The following is a 15,961-nucleotide window of genomic DNA, read 5'->3' as shown; positions in this document are numbered from 1 at the left end:
TTAAGCAAAGCTAACCGCTGAGTTCATTCCTCTTTTTCTGTGGAGCATTCATTCATTTGCCCCACACCCCAGATAGTGGAGTTATGTTAGGGTAAGTAGTTGCTGCATTCATGAGGATAATTCACCTGCAAAGTTCATCGTCTGAACCCTTCCTGTAATTGTGACACATTTTCCCACCGTTCCCGTCACTCTCCCTCACTCAGTTCACGCATGTAAGGGTCGTACGTGTTTCTGTCACCCCCACATCACCTCCCGTCGCCCACATCTGGAGCTCTCGTCTGGTGTTGAAGGAACCTGCAGATCTGATCTCATCTGATATCCGCTGACCTCAACTTTCCTTCCCTCCTCTCAGCTTTCACCATTGGTTGATCTCTCCGTTCCTCCTGACGTTCGCTCCCTCTGGTAGGCTGCGGGGCCGTGCCCGGGCCCCTACAGGGTCTGCCAGATGATGTTTATGTTGAAGGTATTCAGGCCCCCAACTTTATCTGATTCCATTTAGTTGAATGCTGCAGCGTTCAGCCGACCATGGCCTCACCCTTACCGCAACACCACGCTGCTCCCATTTGAGAAAGTGAGTTAAAGGGTGGACGAGGGCTAGACGGTGGCATTATGGGGGAGCAACAGGAACTCTGGAACATTACCACTCGATGACAAACTCTTATCGACCCCCAGTTAATGACCTGTGGACAGGATAATCTTTTAAAAAGCTCCTGCTATCTCTAAAACAACTCTTTTGTGGCTTCCACGTGTGCATGTTGCATTCAAGGCTGTTTTTCACGAAAGGGAAATGGAATGAATGAGTGCATTGTGCCGGGAGTGTGGCGCTGCCTCCGTCAGCCACAGTGTGGTCTGCAGATCCTGCACAGGCTTTTACATGAGGCTATGTTACTAATCCTCCACGAATGATGTGTGTGAGAGAAGAGACAAAGTCGTCGCAAACAAGATCGAACAGACTCAGATGAGCCGACTTCATCTGGACAAACACACCCAGGCAGAGAAGGTGGTTCATCTGCTGATATTAATCCCGTGTTTGTTTGAAAGATCCCTGCTTGATTACAAAGCTTAAACCTCATCCCAACCCTCCTCTCTTTGCGTACCTAAAAAAACACAAAGTCTCGACTATATTTGAAAAGTCCTGGTAGGAAAAACAAAACTAGCAATAACATCTGAAAAATTAATTTGCTTATTGCAAGCAAAGGCTTTCAACAAGCTGTTCTTTTACTTATAAAACTGATTCTTAAAGGAACACACCAACTTTGGGAAGTGCATTTATTTCTCATCCTCTCCAGGGTCCCACAGGGGAGAGAAGGGTATCCACAGACCAGCTGAATGCTAGTTAGCTTAGCACAATGAATGGAAATCGGTGGGAAGTGTTAGCTCTGTCAGAAGTCATCAGATAGATGAGGTTCAGAATGTTGGTTTTTCCATTCGTATTCCTCCTCATCGTCTGACATAGTCGAGTATACAGCAGCAGCAGTCGCTCTTCTAGAGGTTTCATTTTGTCGGCTATTGTAGTGACATTGGGGCTTTTGAGGTGCTGAGTGAAATTATTGCGCCAAGCAGTTTTGTCAGGAAAGTAGTTCCGGCTACATTTTCTGATTCCAAACACTAGTAACACATTTTGGAGGAAAATTTATAGGTTGACTTTTGATGGCAGGAGCTATACTAACACTTCTCATCCAATGCCATTCATTGTGCTAAGCTAAGTAGCAGTTAGCAGCTCTCTCGCTCACAGAGGAGAGAACAGTATCTATCTCCCTGTCTGACTCTCGGGAGGATAGCATGTAAGTTTATTTCCCAAAACAGTAAACTCAGGCTAGAAGCTATGTTTCAGATAGTATGTTGTTCTTTTTTTGGAGGGGGGGTCACTGGCTGGCCATGAGGTAACACAGCATGCCACAGATGCCCTGCTACAGTAAGGCCTTCCCCAGGCTAATTGCCACTGTCCTTTGGGAGATTAGAGCGGGGGAAAGCAGGGTGATTACGAAGGAAATGGCCTTTTATAAGCTGCTGTACATTGGGCCAGCCGGGCCCCAGCATACAGTCACGGGGGGGTATTCCCTTTCATCAGAGGACAGTCCCGGCCAGGAGAGGATGTAAAGGATACCTGTGCTGCAGCCAAGCCATTTCCTGTGTTGCTGCTTTTGCATGTATGTGTGTTCATCTTTGTGTTGTATGTGTAGTTGTGAAAATTAATGTTGTGTATGAACGTACAGAACGATCCCAGTTTAACTGCCCGAGCCTCTTTCCTGCTATGGTTGGGTCTCGTGTGGCGTCTCGTGTTTTTGTTTCTAGTCAAGCAGAGTGTATGTGTTTCCTCTCTATGTAGTCTGACCGGACACACAGGGTCTGTGTGTGTCTGTGTGTGTGTGAAAGAAAGAGAGAGGCTGCACAGGGAGCCAGAGGCTCAGGAGTGGGGGGCTTTTATGCCGCGGCCCGTGCAGCCCTTCACTCCCGGGGATAAGCACGTGCAACACTGCCGAGAGAGCAACAGGTCCAGGCTGTTCTCAGATGGTTCCAAAGGAAAAACAGCCACTGAGCAGAGGTCTTGTCTAGAAGGTCCTATAAACTGCAAGCCCCAGTCGCAATACACAGTCCACCTAGAGGAGTCATTTTTGATGCTGAGTGGATTTGATGGTTGAGCGTGGCGTTGATGGACGTCAGTGTCTCACGTTGACAAACTACACGGAAACAACAGGGCAGCTGAGTTACAGGTCATGTGGAACAGCACGAGACAAACATTAAAAAACGATGAATCTTTAAAGAAAAGAACTATTTTATAAGCTTTGTGACGTGTCTCAAAGTTCACATGACCGATGCACCTCTTGTCTCTTTCCTGTTGCAAGATAATGTACAGTTGATTCAAGGTTATGCGCATGTATCAGTGCGCATACTGCTGGCTTTATGGTGTGTCCACTAGAGGGCAGCAGAAGTCTAAAGAAGAGATGAGCAGTTCTTGGTGGTGTGTTGCTGCGTTTTTGATGACACATCTTAATTTAAGAGTCCCCAGACGTCTTTAATTAGAAATTAATACTAATTTGTACATTTGATTTTCTTTTATTGGGTCATGTCTTTTTTTTGCTATTTATCATTTTGGCTTTTGATTTGTTTTGTCTACTTTTTTTTATTTTTGTGATGTTTCATTAATAATAGAGTATGTTTTTGATTTTTTTTTTGCAATATTAATCATCCTTGTATGTGTCCTTTTTACATGCTGCCATCTCCTCCTGGGCTCGCTGGCCAAAGAGATATTGTATCTCGATGGAACTTTCCTGGAGGAATAAAGTTAAAATTCAGAAGTAAAAATTAAAATTAAGTGATGAAAACAGTTAGAATTATTCCATTAACTTGATCATTATTCATGTGATGAAACATAAATTAACATGTTAAAAGCAGTAAACTTTCTACTGTTGAGCCAACCGAGTCATCGGTCAGATCAACATGATATTTTAGCAGGACGCTAACAAGGACGCAGGATCTTTGTCTGAATCTTATTGAAAGGAGTCACATTCCAGTGTGTCTGTTGTGTGTTTTCTCAGCGGCTGAGGTGCATGTTAGTGGGTCACGCAGTGAGAGAGCCAACCAGAAGTTGCAGATCCATTTCATAACAACGTGCTGTGTTTGTGCACGGCGGCGCCATGTTCCCCCTATCACCCGACAATCTGACACCGCTGCATGTTGCCCAATCTGGGAATCAGTGTAGCGGCTCTTCCTCATATAGCTCGCTGTACAGTGAGACAGAGAGAGAAGAGAGAGAGAGAGAGAGAGAGAGAGAGAAGAGTGAGAGAGACAGAGCACCTCTCAGGTGTGCCAGCTTCTGATAAATATTCGAGGTCACCCTTCATTGACATTCTTGATTCATCTCTTTGAGAGTGCTGGTACTCTGCAAAGGTATTACATCAGACTAGAGAGAAGTCTAATAGCTGGAGAAGTGAGAGTGAAGGATTGAAAGGTTAAAGCGATGAGGAGACAGTGGAGAGAAAAGCAGGATGGGTTGATGAGCGAGGGGTGGGGTCCTGCTGACAGTGTTTTGTTGAAGTCATGTAGATGTAATCCCCTCTGATGGGCAGATCACGTCGCCTGAGTGTGCTCGTGCAGGCGCGCATCACACACACACACACACACACACACACCCGAGCGTGTACAAGGAGCCTGTTGTGTGTTGGTGCAGGTCTGCGTGCGTGTGCCTCCATTGAGCCCCTTGTTGCAATCTGGCGAGGCTCATGAAAGGAGGAACAAAGGCTAGATTTTCTTTTCCTTGAAGCAACGAGGGACGACCCGCAGGGGAAGGAGTGATGGATCTTCTCCAAATGCCACCGTGGGTGCACTAATGCCTGCTTTGTGCGCCGTGCTAATTCTATTATGGTAATGGAGGATGAATCCTAGCTTTCTTCCCCTACTTGCTCCTTCCAAGGTCCAAGTCTCCTGTCCCCTCGCCCCCCCCCCCCCCCCACTCTCCCCACCACCACCACAGAGCTTCCGGCACAAGAACATGGCAGTTAAGTGACCCTCAGCGGCCCCTGGGAGATTAAATGCGAAGTCCTAACTGCTGTGTAAATGTACTGGCTGGAGAAGTAGCCAGTCTTTTCCCTCTTCACTCTGTCCTGAGCAGTGCAAATGTACGCGAGTCCTCGTTCTTTGCATTTATCACTCAGTTGTTGTTTGCAGACAAGCAGCAGATGAGATAATGATGTTCTGCCTCAGTAAGGTAGGTAGAGAGGGGAAAATACTGAGCCAGATTTGTTAAGATTTGGAAATCATCCATGACACGCTGATGTGCCATCCTCTGGGACTCGCTCTAGCTTCCCGGAAGGTTGGTGTGGGTCTGGGTCAGGCCAGACCCTCAAGGCCTGCAGTGACGGGTGAGATACCCAGTAATGCTCTCTCCTCAGGGACAGGCCTCTCTCTCATGGGCAACACTTCCCCACTTTACCCAGGGGCCCCTGGAGAGCCCCTAATCCTTCCAGCCTGGGAACAACTCCAACTTGCAGTCCCTTAAAATGTCTTGGTTGGTTCATTATTAGATGCTATGAATTACACTTAAGGAAAACATGGCGGCTGGCAAACATGGCAGTGATAAATCTAAAATAATGAAATGGGGCTCTAAGTGGAACCAGGAGGGCTTTGCTAACCCAAAATCAGGGAAACCCGATAGGCCTGCAGAGTCGCTGGAGGCAGAACCTCTAGTAAAGCCCAGCTGGACTTTGGGGTACCTAACCTCTGCACAATGTGGAGCTCATTGGAGCCCTGGGAGATCTGTGGTTGGTCACATTCCTGGCCTACAGAGCGACCCTGGGAGAGATGGAGCGTCGGTAGAAGGACTGCATCGTTGCCAAGGTCTCACTGAGAGTAAAAATTCTTGCTGTGGCTTTTTCTTACCATAATATCTCTCTATTTTTATTTCTCTGACTTCCACGAGGAGTTATAGCTCTGACAAAGTTGTGATTGATGGCAAGTAGAGGTAGAGCTAACTAATGACAGGCTGTTTAGCTTTGAACTCTGATAAGTTATTGCTCCATACGGGATGAATAAACGGCTTAACCAAGACGAATGCTCTGCTGTCTTCATGCTCCAAATCCTCATTCTGCTGTCTGTACATTAATAAACATACAAATGTTTTTCCACATGTGTACAGATGATATGTGATAACTCAAGACGGCTCTGCGGTAATTCCCTGTGTGTGTCACGGCTCAGAGTGTATTCTGAGCTCAGTGTGTATGAGGGGCCTCACTACTGTGCAGCCATAAAGGGCATCGTACGCACATGAGCGATGGCGCGCTGCACTCCGACTGAGGCGTCGTTGCTTTTTCACTCTGAAAGCGATATAAATTCCCAGCCGGTAATATAACATGTTTGGGTTGTTCTGAGTGTGTGTGAGAGTGAACGAGGGGCTGTCCTGAGTGTGTGTCAGAGAGGAATGGTAGTGCAGGCCAGTGGATGAATAGTGCTGTCACAGAGACGCTGGCTAATAAACTAGCTAGTTGAGGGAGGGGGGGCTAAAAGAATGTGTCTCGTCTTTCACCTCGCTCCGTGGGTTGTCATCGAGAGTGAATTAGTTTTTATGTAGAGGCAACCAATGAAGCTCCATCCACAGTCCTGGGCCCTCCCCAACATACCCTGCCCCCTCCACACCCCTCGCCTGCCAGTGGAAATTGCATTGGCCATGGTTTAAGAGATGCAAACGGCTCAAGTTTCAAGCCTTTTGAAGTTTTCATCGTCAATAAATTGCTAGATCAAGCAGATTAGTTAAGTGTATTTTGGCTTCTTTTCATTGCCTGGCGACCTGTGTGTGTGTGTGTGTGTGTGTGTGTGTGTGTGTGTGTGTGTGTGTGTGTGTGTGTGTGTGTGTGTGTGTGTGTGTGTGTGTGTGTGTGTGTGTGTGTGTGTGAAAATGTGGTTGTTCTTGGACTTCAATTTAGCCTTTCCAGTAACAGCTCTAACACTTTTGTTTGGAGCCATTTGATCGGATACAGCCGATAATTCCAAAATCAAAAGCTTTTTTTTTTTACTCTGATGCTGCAGGGATGATCTCGCAGCAGCATCTGTGCTCACAGAAGATAAAATAATCCCAACATGTGTCATAGAAAGTCGACTGGAGTGAGATGTACCTGTCATTAGATGCGTGAGTGCACTTTATAGCAACCTTTAAACTCTGCTGATGCCATAGTAAACAAGGATAGATCACCATTGAGGCGTTTCTCAGAGAACATCATCGCACCGTATTCATCCGACTTGACCCTTTGACAGAGAAACAGCCCTCCACCAGGCTCACTGCTCCGCTTTATTCAAACCAGAGGAGCCGTGCACTGCTTTCCCAGGGTCTCTCTGGAGGAGGGGAGGTGTACCGTTTGATAGCCTCTCTCCATCACCCTGAAGGTGGGAGGCAGCGGGGCCTGTGGGTTACCCCCCCACCCCCAAGGCTGAGGTTAAGAGCTCATCAGCAGAGGAGGGAGGTGAAGGGGAGATAAAGAGAGGAGGGGCACCTGTGATAGAGTTATCTGCTGGCTCATATCAGACCGTTTCTCTCCCGCTCAATCACTCACTGTCTTGTGATATCAGTGGCGCCTGCTTGTGGCACGGTGTATTACCTCATGTGGTCATTGCAGATTTGAGTTATCATAAATACGCATTACCGCATGTTTTCTTAACTCCACTGACAGATAATGAAACATCCCTGTTATGTTGCTTTTATCTCACGTTTGCACTGCGTTGTTTCATATGACAAACAAGATATGGACGCCTGCAAATGTGGCAGCATCGGCCTCAGTTAGTAATTCTCGTACAAGAGGAGCCTGCTGCCGCGCAACATTCAGTCCAGGTCTGCACACGTGAGAAGAAGTCTGTCACAACCCTACTTCACCCCCATCTGAGAAAGATGTGGAGAGGGAAGGAGGAAGGTTGGAGGGAGTCTAAATTTTAATGGAACCCAGGCAGTCACATGGTTGATAACAAATTTCACAATTGGGAATAAGGGAATACCCTAATGCAAAGCAGCCATGGTTGTGTGTGTGTGTGTGTGTGTGGGTGTGTGTGTGTGTGTGTGTGTGTGTGTGTGTGTGTGTGTGTGTGTGTGTGTCTGTGGGCTGCACTGACCACGACAGAGCCAGCATCTCACACACACACACACACACACTCACACACAGCAGGTACTAGGTCTTGTGCAACAATATCTTGGAGGCTTTTCCTCTTTAGTCTGGCAGACTGATGCACACACACTCTCCACTCTACCCGGCAGTTAATTTCTTCATATGCTTCTGTAACGGCTTGTTCAAGTGCTTAGTAACGCAGTGCTGTTCGAATATTTATAGCAACCCCAAAGCCAGTTAAAGTCTTTTCGGCTGCATGCTGCTCTCAGCAGAATTCGTGCTGGGACAGGTGAGCCGAGTCATCACGGTGTAAAACACAGTAATTGTGGGAATGTTGGCTTTACAGGTGAGGTTGAGCAACGCTTGAGAGCAGAAGACGCTCTTGTTGAAAGGCTCTGCTGTTATTTCAGGCTTGGCTTCACCACACTAGAAATATCCGATCCCGCAAATGTCTTCCTCCCCCAGCCTTTATTGGAAAATAAAAAGGAAATATTGAACACAAATTGATATAAACAACTTAGTTTATTGGTGCTTCAACAGATGTCACGTATTTGTTCGCTGCAGTGAAAAATGACCTCCGTCGGTGTCGTTCTAGTTACGGAGAAAACGAGCCTTTGTGAAAAGACGCATCCGAGTTTAACAGCGGTGACACAGGTGGAACATCTGTGAACATCTGGGTTGGGAGCAGAGCTACTACAGGGAGACAATTTGGGTTTGCATCCAATATCATTGTAAAATTTTGAAACTCAACTAAAATACATAATCTACATTTCAGCAAAATAGACACCTCAGATAATCCAGAGAATTTCAGGATACTTTGAATCTGGAGTGAGGAGCATTCAACCGTCTAATCTGCACCGAATAGTGATGCGTTTCCCATCACCCCCCCCCCCCCATCGCCATATTAGCCACCATTGCAATAGTTTGAATAAAAATGCATATTGATTGACATATTTCACAGACAGTGTTGGAAAACACCAAAACAAACTGTATTTTCTGCCCTCTCAGAGCGGCGAACACAGCTGGCGTCAACGCGCACGATCTCAATGAGAAACTCTGGAAAAACAGCAGTAAAAATACCGGCAGTCATAAAAAAAAATAAAAGAGAAAAAACTACTGCAAACAATTCATAATTAGAGCCATGAAAACAGGAATGATTTTTATAAGAAAGCCTTCTGATAAAAGAATTTTTTAATTGAAAAAAACGATTTTTTTTTTTTCAGGTTCTTTTCGGCGTGACGCATGTTGCTGGTTGACGCGGAGACCAACTTTGTGAAAAGGTTTCTCATCGCGTGACGTCCTAAGAGGGACAAACACGAAGGTCTGAGACGTGAATCACAGACATCTAAAAATAAAAACATAAAAGAATGTGTGAGTTTGTATGAAAGGGTGCAACTGCTGGAACAGTTGTGGGGCTTGAGTGCAGATGTTGCACACTCCTTGGCTTCACGTCCTGCTCATGTGACCTCCCCACTGAAATGTCACAGGAGAAGTGGACGAATTAAACTTTCTTTTAATCGATAAAAGCGTCTGATTGCAAAAGAGTACGCTACTTAATGAAGCTAATGAGATGTGATGGGGGTGGAGTGGAGGAGCGTCTCCCTGGTAGGGAGCCAACTCGCTGACACTTTGTGCCATTTGAAATCCCCTTTGTGTCAAAACCACGCTGACATACAAAGATGGATGTAGTTTTACACTAAAATACCACCCCCGCATCATCCCTTTAAACTGTTTTGTTAGAGGTAAACTAGTCAGCATGTGTGTTTTTGAAACCCACACCAGTGAGAAAAGACTGAGTGATGTGTTCCAAGGATTGGATAAATATTTGATATTCCTCCGCCAGACCACACCAAAAGCTCAGGGAAAGATCACAATGGAAGAGTAAACTCACGCAAACTATGAATAAAGAAGAAAAAATATATAAATTTGTTTTATTAAGCTTGTGATTTTTTATTTTTTTTTATTTTTTTAGTCTCCCCAAACTGTTTCTTTTGTCTGGATCCGTCAGTTGTCAGCTTCAAAGCTTTGGCATGCGTGCTTAACACTTGGAAAACCAAAAAAATTCAGCATGTTGTCATTTTGTAGCCGAGTTTTCAGCCCCGGGCTGGTGTTTGTGAGATATTGTTCTTTCATTCCGGGGCCTGGGCTGTGGATATTTTCTCTCTCTGGATTCGAGTTTCGCTGTTCTTTCTGGACCGTGATCCCTTCATCAGCCCTCTGCTTCTGTTTGCTTTCCCCTGGCTCGCCTCTGCTCCTCACGTCATGGGCCGGTGATGTGCTTACGTGGGACATACACACACACACACACACACACACACACACACACACACACACACACACACACACACACACACGTGCAAAACTTAATTAAAAACTTGAATGGATTTAATGCACCGATTTAAAAACATTATACAAATCTGCGCTGGCAGCTGAAGACTTGGAGGCAGTGCTGCGACCCGTTGCTGTAAAATATTATCAAAGAAGCTGTCGACCAGATTTGTCCAATTACTATTGAATATGAATTCAGGTTCTTTTAAAATGGTGTTCCTCCAGTTCTAAACCTCCATCAGCAGCAGAACGGCAGTGACACCACCAGACCAGGAAGAAACTGATGTGCCACAATCAGAAGATTCATAAAACTGCCAAAAAGATGTAAATACACCACAATCTCATTTTGTTTCGACTGATTGCGGGGAGGAAACACAGCTTGTGAGTGTGATTGACTTTTAAAACGAGAGCGAGCAGAGCAGCGATGGTTTTCTGAGCCTGTCAATCAAATATTAGGAGAGCTATGAAAACAACCTAAACCATTAAACTGTTACTGAAAAATCAAACCAGCCAACATGTCTGAAACTCTTGTTATGAGGGCTTCAGATTAGAGGGTTCATTTTTAAGACTGAATTAATTAGGAGGTACTGAATAGTGAGAGATGAGTGATATATTTCAAAAGATTTGCACAAAATATTCTGAAATTTAAAAAAAAAACTAGCGTCACTTGCTGTGCTGAGTGAATCAGAAATTCATCCAGATATGATCTTGGGTTTATATGGTGAGAAGCATGATGGGACACACAGGAAACAGTCACAGCGCACTCATGATAACAACAGAAAACTGTAGTTTATGCAGATTTATTTTCATAATAGGTTTATGTTTATTCCCCAACCTTAATCCCATTGTTATCTATGAAAACATGTCAGAATTCACTTGCAACATTATGTTTGTTTTTAATCTCCGGGGTGTCTTTTCTCCACCACTGCTACTTCCCACGAGGACGTTCACTCAACCATTTTAGAAACAGCAGAACTTCTAAAATGGCGGGTGACCACGTGTGTGTGGACTCTCTTGGATCAGCTCAGCCACGTCGGAGGGCGTCTGCTGGACGGTGGTGTGAAGGAAGGTCTCGATGTCCTCCAGGGTTTTCTTCTCATCCTCAGTCATCAGGCTGATAGCTGCTCCCTTTCACCATAACGACCACTACCACCAATCCTGTGGGTGTGATTTTCCCTGTTGATGGGCAGACAAATTGTCTTTCTCTCAGCGTCGGGGTGAGCCAGTCCACCTTTCTCTTGGTCTTAACAAAAATGATTGTGACTGTGAGGGTTTCATATAAATCACAAAGGGTGTCCAGCTTCCACTCCTCTCCGTCCACATTGATGTAGAACCGCTGGATCCCCTCAAGCGTTAGCTCCTCCTTGTTGACCAGAATTCTAACTGGTTGGAACATAAAGCGAGTTGTGACCTCCAGCACTTATTGTGGCTGACTGGAGGACCACCTGAGTTCTGGCTGGTAGGGCCTGGATGATGTCATAGATCTGGTCCTTAAACCCTCTACTGAGCATCTCGTCATCTTCATCCATCACCAACACGTTGATGTTCTTTGCAGAGACGAGTCTGCGGTTCAACATGTCCACCAATAGACTGGGGGTCCCCACTGCAATTTGAGGGGCGTTCGACACAAAGCCCCTGCACCTCACGCCAGATGTTGGCCCCCCCAATACAGATGTAGCAGCTGATTCTCAGGTAGTCACCCAGGACCAGCACCTCCTCCTGGATCTTGGCCAACTCCCTGGTGGGGGCCACAGCCACAGCCTGAGTGGCGTTCAGCTTCACATTGATTCTCTGCAGTATGGAAATGGCAAAGGTGGCGGTCTTCCCAGTGCCAGACTGGGCCTGAGCGATGACGTCATAGCCCTTGATGATAGGGATGATGGCTCTCTGCTGGATAGCACAAAGTTTCTCCGGACCGTTAGCATAAATGCCCCTGAGCAAATAATTTCAACAAATTAAATGGGCTCATTTCACCATTTGGTATTTAGATACATTTCATGTTTCATGTTCTTAAGACACACACACACACACACACACACACACACACACACACACACACACACACACACACACACAGGTTCTTTTGAACTCCTATCTTAAGTCTCAAGTGTGTTTGTTGTCATGAACTCAGCTTCTTCTTTCTGAAAAAACATGGAGCTAATTCTTGGCCTGCTGCCGACAGTTGTAACATTTCGGAGGTTTGGTATGAACGTATTTAGACTTCACCCTCAAACATCCCGCCCCCCCAACATCACCGCCCCCCACTACAATATTTCCACATGTGTTTCAGCAAGCTTGTTGGCATTCACTGTGTTTGTATGTGTGTGTGTGTGTGTGTGTGTCTGGTGCAGTGTGTCTGTCGTAGCTTGGGAAGCGGGGGTCAGCACATGCTTTTAATCAGGCCATCTCTGGACTTGCCAGACGACTGCACACTGTTCCCCCTCCTCTCTTTCTTTCCTCCCTGCCTGCTGTCCCCTCCCCTCTATATTAAAAACATTCTCTCTCTCTCTCTCTCTCTCTCTCTCTCTCTCTCTCTCTCTCTCTCTTTCTCTCTGCTCCAGGGTAAAAGGCTCTTTGGCTCCACACAGTGGTAGAAAAGTGCATAAACCATAGTCTTGAGGCTTGAGGACAATTTTGACGCGTTTTACTATACTTGATTTAGCCCTGCAATGGACTGGTGACCTGTCAAGGATGAACCCCACCTCTCTCCCGAAGGCAGCAGGGATAGGCTCCACCCCCTGCCTCCCCCGCGACCCTTAATGGATCAGAAGGTGGATGGATGGATTGATTATTTCTAATTCATACTTCATATGAATTTGCGTCTTTTTATTTCTTTTACTTAATATTTAAATTGTTTCGTTTTTCAGAATTATATTTTTAAAAAAGTACAAAATGCACCAACGTTGTTAAAAGTAGAAATTTTCAGTTTTTTTCTTTGTGCAAAGTTGTACTTGACGCTAAACGCAACTTGTTTTTATATATATATTTTAAATGTCATGATATTGATTGTACATCAGTCACGGAACCTTTTGTTTTAGCAGACTGAGTACTTTTACTTTGGATATTTGTACCTTGGGTAGTACCTTCATTTGTTGAACATGTTCTTCAAATGGCCCACAAATATATTCAGACTTGCTGGTGTTTTTTCTGTCATTTCTTTTTCAATTTAAATGAAAATCATCATCAGTCTGATCCTATCACCAACTTGGCTCCTTCAATAGAGGAGCTGTTAATCGAAACATTCCTTTAATGAGCCCCTTTGTCTTTAATGTCCTCGTGCGCTCTTTCAGCCCTTATTTATGACGTTGTCTCTCAGGTGAGAAGAAGTGATATTTGGAGTGACAGGCTCATTAGGGCTTCATTACATGGCTGCTTGGACAGGAGGAGGAGAGAGGCCCATGAGATGAGCTATAAAGCTGGACTGGCTGGCTAAGCAGCCCCAGCACAGTTTCTCCACACAGGCTCACTGATTGCCCCTGGGTGGGAACGCACACCTGGGCCAGGTGAGGTGTGCAGTGAGGAAGGGCACCGAGTGCACATTTACAGAGAAAGCTTGGGCGGATTCCTTGCATTCAGCCCAGGAGGAAACCTGGAGGCCCTGGTGGATACAAACACAGCGTTCACAAAGACATGGACTGTGTGTTGAGGGTGTTACAACAGGTTTAGACTTCTCAACTTCACTCAAAGAATCAAGGCAAACATCGAAATTACTTTTCCAAGCTTGAATAATGAGAACTAAGACAGGCACAAGTCGTAACATGAACTCTTCACATTAGCGGTCCGGTGCTGCTCCTCGTTGACTGTAACGCACCTCCGAGTCTTGTCAATTGACTTGAAAACCAGAGCCAGTTGCTCAGCAGCTGGCAAAATGACAGCGAGTTTGTTTTCTTGAGGAGCAACTGAGAGAAACATACGCCGAGTTGCGGTGATGAAGGCATTCAGGAACCATTAAGTAGTTAAATTAAGTGGTTTAATGGAAACCAGGTTGCTCCTCATTTCTGTAAGACGTGAGTGAGGCCGTGGGTAGCAGAGCCAGGATGAGAAGCGACTGTAGTCACACAGTCTTTACACGCACGTATACAGCAATATAATAGAAACAGAGTGAAGGAGGCTTTTATCATCCCATATTAATATTTTCTGCAGTTGTGGTACAAATACAATTAGTCAAGGCTGAATAAAAGAAACTCCTGCTGCACAGTGCAACCCTCCACCCCATTATTACAGTACTTCCTCCATCTGCAATAAATGCTTCAACCACTCTGCAAAATATTGATAGTGATGGTGTTTTGTGTCAAAATACAGGGAACCTTCAGTGAGAAGGTTTCGCCACCTGTTCCAGGCTCCTCGCACTTCCTGAATTGTGATAAATGAGCCGGGCGTCTGTTGGGGTCCTCCTGAAACAGGCAGCAACGGGAGCTCGTTGCTTGTGAAATATATCTTAATGAAGGAACTACAGCTTCTCTGGGACCTGCGACAACGTTAGCATGCGGGAGTGTGCGGTTAAATGTAGCGTGAATGATCGGAGGTGATTGGAAGAAGAGCAGGTAGAGGGTGTCGTTAAGATTAGTTGGAATTTGAATTGTGAGTGTTTCCTTTACTTTTACGTTCCTAAAGAGGTTCAGGCCAAAGATATACAGCAACACTTTAATCTCAGTGGAATGTAAACCTAATAAACTCAACTTAGATGAGAGCCTCACTGATACGACCCTGAAAAATACAGAGGGACTTTGTTGTTTTAGTAATGTAGTTATTTTCAGCACATTTGCAGTAAATTGTCTTGAATTTTGTCTTTAGAACATGCGGTAAAGCCATTAGTAAGTTAGCACCAGCGACTGTTAAAAGTTACAAGCAAATAACCTGGATGATGGACAAAAAAAGACAGAAAATAAGAAACAAAATTTAAAGGGACTGGAATAATATTTCTATAAATCGTTGATTTAAAGGTCACATTACTGATGCTATGCAAAATTTCTTGCTAGTCTACATTTTGCCGAGGACTCCAGGAAGACCTTCAAGTACCTCTGGGGGGTCCCCAGGCCCCACTTTGAGAGCCTCTGATTTACAATACGGAAACATATTTTACACAGTGTTGTCAGACTTCCTTCTCAGCAAGCAAACATCGCACAAGAGCTGTAAATCACTTCCTAAGTGGCCCGTGGGCTCTCACCCCAGCCCACCCCCACACCACCAACCCCTCCACCTTCACCTCCACCCCCATCCCAAAGCTGCCTCGGCAGCAAGAACAAGCAAGGGGACTGAAAGGAAAGCAAAACCGAAGCAAAAGCACACAAGACGTTTAAAAGAGTGCGACGACTGCCCCAAACACAACTGAGCACCCCCCCCCCACACACACACACACACACACACACACACACTGTGACACAGTGCAGCATCACACAGTGGATGTTGTTACAGGCACAAGAACCTGGCATCCACCCGCCTCCGATGCGGCGCTCTCTCTTGCCAAACAGTTGCCTGAAATATGAAGCAAACTAATTCAGCTTCCATGTACAGGTTTCTGTGTTTATTTGTTCACATTCTGGTGAGCTTCTTTTGACTCCGTCCAAAATGTTTTTCCTTCAGCCGAAAGCGAACTCAGAGAGGAGGACTTGGCTATGAGCAGGACGGTGGAACCTCCAGTGGGTGAAATGTGATTGACATTCATGGACGGCCTCAAACACAAAGTCTAAACATTAGAATGCAACCCCTCTGCTTCTCATTTCTTACTGCCAGTGAACACATAACCACCCTCTCTCTCTCTCTCCGTTATTCTTCCTTTGGCTGGAACGGTTTCGCATCCTGATGCTCAGATGTGACCTTTCCCCCCCCGGCGGCGTATTGACTCCTGTTGGCAGACATGCAGGGGTCTAAACGCTCGCTGCTCCACATATCGGTGAAGTCACGGTCATTTCCGACAGACACTGTGGCTGAGGCAGAGAGGAGATTGATGGAGATGGAGGATGGATGCTAGAATTGCCTTGGATGAATACAAACTACTACTGACTTCACTTTTTCCCCGTCTCTCCTCTGCTCGGAGACTGGCAGAC

The 15,961-nt window shown here is 45.6% G+C and overlaps 1 pseudogene; it reads right to left on the bottom strand.

Moving 5' to 3' along the window:
- Positions 1-10,823: 10,823 nt before the first annotated feature.
- On the bottom strand, positions 10,824-11,849 carry LOC147247893 (eukaryotic initiation factor 4A-I pseudogene; annotated as a pseudogene).
- Between the last annotated feature and the right edge of the window lie 4,112 nt (positions 11,850-15,961).

This window comes from Aulostomus chinensis, chromosome 16 (assembly GCF_037954235.1).
Source record: "Aulostomus chinensis isolate RoL2024-O1b breed Wild chromosome 16, RoL_Achi_v1.0, whole genome shotgun sequence".
In the NCBI taxonomy this organism is placed as follows: Eukaryota; Metazoa; Chordata; class Actinopteri; order Syngnathiformes; family Aulostomidae; genus Aulostomus; species Aulostomus chinensis.
The sequence above is the reverse complement of the archived record's forward strand: the minus strand, read 5'-3'. Positions and strand labels throughout refer to the sequence as shown.